The sequence below is a fragment of the Drosophila suzukii genome (assembly GCF_043229965.1).
Source record: "Drosophila suzukii chromosome 2 unlocalized genomic scaffold, CBGP_Dsuzu_IsoJpt1.0 scf_2c, whole genome shotgun sequence".
In the NCBI taxonomy this organism is placed as follows: domain Eukaryota; kingdom Metazoa; phylum Arthropoda; class Insecta; order Diptera; family Drosophilidae; genus Drosophila; species Drosophila suzukii.
This window is the reverse complement of record NW_027255896.1, coordinates 33,160,775-33,168,749: the sequence shown is the minus strand read 5'-3', so window position 1 is coordinate 33,168,749 and position 7,975 is coordinate 33,160,775.

The window sequence follows — 7,975 nt, the reverse complement described above, 5'->3', positions numbered from 1 at the left end:
TGAGGCAACTTAATTAGTTTGAACAGCCGCTCAGAAATAAAGGTTGCCTCTGATCCTGAATCTATCAAGGCACGAGCTTTAAAATTCGACCCCAGGTGACATATGTCAATTATGGCGGTGCCCAGCAAGACGGATCTATACCCCGTCGCGAAGTAATTTTGGACTGTAGAGTCCGTGGACCGGGAAGCGGTGGCAACTGGTGTACTTGGTCTTGATCTGGGCCTTGAAGCGGGATTCGAAGGCGATTGGGAGGAGTTGCCTCTGTGTAGTAAGGTGTGATGGCGGCCGCGGCACGTAAAGCAACTATGAGTGCTCTCACAATCACGCAGCTGATGCCCTCGTGCGAAGCAGTTTAGACACAGCTGCTTCCTCTTTATGTATGCCGAACGCTCGTCGATCGTTATCTGGAGGAACCGTGCACATGTGCGGACAGGATGGTTTTCCTTCTTACAAAGGTCACATCCTTTTGGCTTGGGTGCTACCCTTGTCTCGTAAGAATTTATTCTTCGAGGCGCTGCAGTGGGGGCGGATGTTTTTGGCAGAGATTGACTCGAGCCTGACGGCCGTACGTCGTCTATGGCTTCTAAGGTCCGGTGACGCTCCGTAAGGAAGGCGTTCAGTTCCTGCCACGTCGGAAACTCTGCCTTATTGTGCAGGGACTGTTCCCACAAGGATAGCGTGAGCTTAGGAAGTTTGGAAGAGCACATGTACACTAGGAGGCAATCCCAATTTTCGGTTTCAATTCCGGACATTTCTAAAGCCGTAAGGCAACCCTGGATGGTACGTTGAAGTTCACGGATAGCTGACCCAGATTCCTGATTAACGGACTGCACATTGAAAAGTATTTTTAATTGGCTATTTACTAACAACCGCTTGTTTTCGAAACGCTCAGTAAGGTTAGCCCAAGCTGAGCGAAAGCCGTCGTTAGTAAGGGGGGAGTTCGACACTATCGTGTGAGCATCGCCGCTTGTTTTGGCATTTAGGTGAAACAATTTTTCGACTGGCCGTAAACAGATCCCTAAAGGTCGGCCACCGCAGATTATCTCCGGTGAAAACCTCGGTATCGCACGGAGGCAGCCGACATCCAGAGGGAATGTAAGTCTGGGTAGGAACAGCTTGAACTTGGGGAGCCTGGGCTATCATATCCGCGATCTGAGCCCCACATCTCTCATAAACGGAATAGCAGTAGCCGTATTTAGCCTTGAGAACTGGCAAACTGTCAGCTGCACTGTCTCCGGCTTCTGCTATGCACCCGGTGCATTCATCGTATTCTGCCTTGATGCGGTCCCATAACGCGCGTATTTCTTCGCGGCGGATGTTCAGCATGGACAGAGTAGGAGGGATCGGCGAAGGAGTGTTTGCTCTGGATTCAAACTCACTCAGCCGATCTGAGACCTCAGTAAATTTGCTTAGAGCGATCTGGGAAGGTGTTAGTGCCATTTTGACGTTTGCACGGGTGAGCCTTTTTCGGGGCGACGAGGTCTTGGCAGTTGGTTCGGGTGTGGGCGGATCTACGGATATGCCTGGGACTACTGCAGGTGGAATAGACAACTTGTTGTTATCACTTCCAGCGGACATTTAAAGAGAAATGACCTTTATTTGGGTCAGAATCTGCTCGCCTTTGTTTATGTCGGATAAATAGGAAACCTGGCCCACTTCTGGAACAGTGGAACGAGGTGTCGACAAAAAAAAGTAGTGGATCGGAGAAATAGAAATTGGAAGCAAGTACCGACTTGGTTACTTTGCGGAATTAAACCCAATAATACGGATTAGGAACGGTGAGTGATGAGTTCGAATATCACACGTTGAGAAGTAATACTATAATATTTAACCCTTTTGGTATATGTATTATGGTTGGGATCAAGTTTGGTATATTTTTGCTGGTATTTTTTGCGTTTGGATGAATTGAGGGGGAAAAATAGCAACTATGTTTATATATATAGTCCCCGGTGGAGTAATTGTAATATTTTCGCCTTTATTTAAAGTTCTGAATGAAGAAAAAATACCAAAATTTGTTGGCCGGAGGATGCGATCGGTTGATTATTTAACATTGAAGTATTGCTTTATTTGATTTAATATTCCGAGGGAAAAATACTATAAATATACCAAAAAAGTTGGTGGACGGAGGATGCTATGCATGCAGTGGAGTGCTGGTATTTTTCTCGTTTAAATAAAATGAATTTTACGGAGTAAATACCAAATACCGAAACAATACTAAAAAGTTTGATGGTAAATAAAACACAATGACCAAAAAATTTTCAGTCGGTTGGTGTAATTTTTTATTTTATTATTTTTGACCGGATGGCCGATGGTAAACTTTAATTAGTCGGAACGGTATGGTGGAGTTAAAAATTATATGTGACTGTATGTAGATATGTGTATATATGTAGATATTTGTATGTATGTAGATATTTGTATGGATGTAGATATTTATATGTATGTAGATATTTGTATGTATGTAGATATTTGTAAGGATGTAGATATTTATATGTATGTAGGTATTTGTATGTATGTAGATATTTGCATGTATGTAATTTTCGCCGGTTTTAAATTTATTAAATAATTATTGCCGGCGGGGTATGTGTTGTTGTGGAAGTTTTCGATTTATTGTGTGTGGACTGTAGTTGGAAAAACGAAAAAATATGTGCAAGTATTTTAGCGGCTGCGGATATACAGAGAGAAAAATCTTGAAAAGTTTTGGGGGCCTGAATTGGCAGAACACTAAAAATTTAATAATTCTCACTGTATGCTTGGCTTATATTTGCACAACATTTTTTCTAAGCTTGGAATTTTTTCTCGATTTTGTATATGTGTATGTAAGTATGGATGAGCGGCCAAATGCAATTAAAAAAGGAGTCGGAAAAAATTGGCAATATGGCCGCACGTCGAAAAAGGAAAATCGAAGAAAAAAATGGCGAAGTAATTTTTAATTGCCGTTGTCGGATTTAATCGGACTAGGATTTTGGACAAATCGTACAGAAAGTCAAACGAATTATATTTTCGAGTGGCTGACTGCAGACCGGCAATTAAAGACGAAAAGCTTTACTTATCTTATCCGCCTCGAAGGACCAAAATGTACGCCGGGGGGTAGCGGGGTACCGTGGTGGCGCTGATGGAATGGCGTGGGAGGCGACGACGGGAAACTGCCGGCGTCGGCGGGCTGATGCGCTGGGCTTCGGCGGTTTGCTGCTGGTGCTGCGGAAGCTGTAGGGGAGAAACCACTCGAACGCGTATTGCCCCTTAATTGTAAAGAAGTACTCGGGAAAAAGTTAATTTTGAAAGTAGGCGGGGGTGCGACCGCGGTTTATTTCAGTTGAACTTCAGAATCGAACTAATTTAGTCTAAGCTCCGCTCTGCGCTCCAAAGCGCAGCGGAGACTTCATGGAGGGAGCTAGGAACAGCGCAGGAAAGCGGGAGCGCGAGAGAGCGGAAGAGCGGTGCAGCTGGATAGCGGGGCCAGTCCAGATTCGCCGGACAGTGGGCCTGAACATCGACTATCTCAGAGGTATTTCTGGCCCGGCATGTTAAGAGACGCGAAGCGTTACGTCCAGCCCTGCGAGTCGTGCCAGAAGTTTAAAATCGACCAGACGAAAGCGGCAGGCAAAATGTTAACCCGCGTAACAAGCGAAACGTTTGACGTTTTATGCGCAGACTTTGTCGGCCCACTACCCCGGTCGAAACACGGAAACACCATGCTCCTCGTATTTCATGACATCTTTCCAAATGGGTGGAGTTGATCCCGTTACGGAAAGCTATTGCCGCCCAAGTTCAGAAGACATTCCGGGAACAGATACTGGGCCGAGTCGGCATCCCTCGGAAGTTCGTTTGCAATAATGGTACTCAATTTACCAGCCGCATCTTGAAAGAGTACTTCCACATGATAGGGGTAGAGGTCCAATATACTGTTCCATACTGTTCACAGGAGAACCCTACCGAGAGGACGAATCGGACTGTCAAGACGATGATAGCCCAACTCACCGAGGGAGACCAAAGTTCCTGGGACGAGCTACTACCGGAAATAGCGCTCGCCAGCAACGCAAGCGTATTGGACTCTACGGGATACAGTCCCGCCTTCCTGACGCAAGGACGCGAGCCCAGACTCCCTACTATGTTATACGACGAGGTCACCGCTGGTGACAACTCAAAGGAATCTTCGATATTGTCAGATTCAACCTTCAACGTGGTTCCCAAGAGCAAGCACGGCATTACAACCTTCGACGCCGTGAGTGGAAACCGAAGCTCGCTGATTTGGCCCCCCAATATGACTGTCCCTACACCGTAACGAGGTTCATATCCCCTAACCTTGTTCTGTTGCGACGCCCAGGGGAAAGACGTTCACGCTCCGCCAACATCAGCCAGCTGAAACCCCATTACTCTGAGGACTTCGGGAATGCAGCCGCAGAAGAAGACGACGGGACTGCCCTGGGAGGCGACACGAGAGGTTAAGCAGGGTAGAGGTTCACTCGGTAATTTCTAAGTTTAATTGTACTAACACACACAATGTAATTATCTAAGTATTCTAAGTCGAGGTTTCACTGCACCGATAGGTAGGGAGCTTGAACAATAAGGGTCTCGTATCTATAAGTTTAGTCTCCGCTTTCAGATGGAGGAAGTCATCGAGTCCTCGGATGGTTCCGACGATACCGAGAGTTTTCATCACGACCTTTCGGATCTCGACGAGTGGGTCGCGGAAGGGTACAGCGGAGGAGATTTGGAGGGATCGGAAGACGAAAAGGGAGAGATCGAAGAGGACCAGGTTACCAACGATGGCCAAGGTGAAGAAGACGTACACGACGGCGATGAGTCTTCCGACGACCAGGACTCTGGTGGTGCGGGTAGCTCGCGGTTTGCGGGCATGTGGAGCCCTAAACCCGGCGAGACACGACGAACCGCTAGACCTTCGACAACGTACAACGTCGTTCGCAGGGGCCACGGTATCACGCACCGCAAGAAAAAGCCGTGGACCAGGCGAGATCCTCGAGGCGGTCACCCGAGGTACGCCGAGTCCCACCAACGCCCTTCCATCGAACACTCGTGTCACAGAACGGTCGAAGACCAAGTCAGCCGCTGGGAAGGACATGTCGCGATGATGCGCTTCGAGGTCAAGTCGGTCGTGTTTAAGACACCCTGGAAACGCGCCGAAGGTCCTTACATAGACGAACCTCCATCACCACCCCCCGCACTCGTTCCGTCCCCAGGCAGAGGTCCCGACACCCCCACATCGGCCACAGTGCTCGCCGAAGAAGACCCGTGCACAGGACACCCAGACATCCCCGACTTTCAGGCAACGTTCTCCAAAGCAGACCCGTGTCCAGTCTGTCTAGACGTCCCCAACTTACCGGCAACGCTCGCCGAGGAAGACTCGCGCCCAGGCGGTCCAGACATCCCCGGTTGGACCACAGTGCTCACCACAGAAGACCGGAGCGCAGGAGGCGAAGCGTTACCGCGTGAGTTCGCACCCTGGGACTCACAGTGTAAAGGGTTTTGCGAAGTGTGAGTTAACGACCGATAGTGAGTATGGGATAGAGGATCGCCCTCTGTTCCGTCGAGTATTCCAGAGCCCGGAGGGAGCAAAGGCTAGTACGGCGGACTCGGACCCAATGGACGAGACCGAGGAGGGAGACGTTGCGGTCCAATCAACGTCCCAGCGGTGCCAATCCCCGATCTGCGCCCCGCCAGACGCACCGCTGACCGAATGGGAGGACGGAGTTTTCGATCAGGTCTTGACCGAAATCCAGGGGACCGGTTGGGACGGGTCGTTCATGGAGGAGATGACCTCATCCACATTGACCCTGACGGTATCTCTAGACGAGTTAGCTCCGTTACCAGAAGGCTGGACCTGGACGGGCGAATTGCGACAACTGCCGGCACCGGCCATTCGTCTGTTCGTCGAGAGGGCGGCCGAACAAGCCGGACGAGGACACCGCTTTCGCTTCGCCGTTAAGGGAATGGATTCGCACTACTTCGTGACCGTGAAGAGCGACGGACGGCTCATCATCAGCCCCCGGTATGAAAGGGGTGGGTGTGACGATCCCGCCTGACGGCTAGACCGCCACAATATGTATATAAGCAGTAGTTATCTAAGTTTGACATTATTATCACTAGTACGTAAGAGATATAAAATGAAGGATTGTGATTTAGTAATTGGAAAGCGAACATATGGATTTTCGGGTATAAAACCAAAATAGGTCAAGTTTGGTTCCGCACCATCCGCCCGAGGTGGCAATCATAGGGAAAAATAGGGACAAAAGAAAACAAAGAAACACGTGGGAAAGAAAACGCGGTCGGTAGGAAGCAAGGTTAGTGAATCAGTGTAATCGGCACAGTGAAACCCATGAACAATTAAACACGATGAATAAAACTGAGTAAACTTATACGAAAGGAAACGACAAGCCGGGTTGATATACAGAATCTGGCTGCGGCCTCGCCCAAAGCTGCAGCCCGCAGGATTCTTGGCCTCACGAGCCTCATACCGCGGCCACGTACATTAAAACCCGGCTGCGGCCTCGCCCGAAGGTCCAGCCCGTGGAATTTTCCGCCATGAAAGGACTTGGCGCTCTGATGTTACCGTAACCTCGTAGGTCAAAAATCATCGTTAGCCCCGCGAATATTACTCTCTAGCCCTATGTCTCAGTGACCTTACACATTTCTTGTAAAAGGACCTCTGAATTCGACCGAAAGTTATATCCTGGCCAGAGAGCATCCTTACAAGTGGCGGCCGAACAGGGACATTAAGGCTAACTAGAGCAACACCAAAGTAGCCTAAAGACCCACTAAGATAAAGATCTTTATCCCGAAGGATCGCGCCACTGCCGAGCGTTACAAACCGTTAGAGCGAAGGACTACAAAGAGCAAACGGAGAAGGAAAAGTAGAGAAGCGATATCGCAAAGGAAAAGGAAGGAGATTCGCGCACTGCAATAAACCATGGCTAACACGAAGGAGTTCGACGGCGAATACGAAGAGGCCGATTCGATTGAAAACCCAGGCGTAGGAGTACGATGGACTTACGCCCGCAGCACAGATGAATTAGCCGCTCTAGCACTCGAGTTCGGGTTTAGCGCCGACAGAAGACATTCGCTACACTCGTCAGCACAGGATTGTTTCCAGAGTCGGTGTGGAAACGACTCGCTCAACTACAGGAGCAGTATGGCTCGAGAGCTGTAACGACAAAGGGTTTATGCCGGAAGCCAAGATGACCAAAGTTAGCCAGAGTCAGGTCCCGTGTTTCGCCGGCTACACCTCCCCCGGAAGACTGGCAAGCCATCGAGGAGTCCATCCCGGCACGTCACGGGATTCCATCGTCCCATCCCTCGGAAATCACGGCGGGTCGAAACCGCCCGAGTCAGAAGTTCCACTCACCATCACTCTCGCCCGACATTTGCTAGCCGAGCGGATGCACAAATGGAATCTACGATTCGACGTAGCGTCAGACCCGCTGACCTTGATCGCCGAACTGGAGGAGAAAATAGCAACATATGGAATAAACCAGAAGGAGGTACCCCGCGCCATGTCAGAGATTTTTGAAGGTAGGGCAGCGCGATGGTTCCGCTCGAGCCACTTACTTACGTGGGCGGAGTTTTGGGCCGAGTTCTTAGGTTTCTTCCTGCCCCCACGTTACTTCGAGCGACTACAGGACGAGATCCGAGCCCATATCCAGGGAGTGGATGAGCCATTTAAGGAGTACTTGTTTGTTAAGGACCAAGATGCAGCAAGCCGGATACCAAAAGGAGGAAGAACTTTATCGGAACTATGAAAATATGGCACCAGAATCTCGTATGTATATAAGACGCCACGAGTTCGAGACGCTGGAACAATTAACCCGCATGGCGACGGAATACGAAAGTTTGAGACAGCTGACGTCGAGTCGCGCAGGTACACATTCAAGGAGGGAATGCAACTCATTAAATGATCAGACAGCCCCTACCGAACAACGACGTACAGCGAGATTGTAGCAGGTGCGGAGAGGTCGGCCAC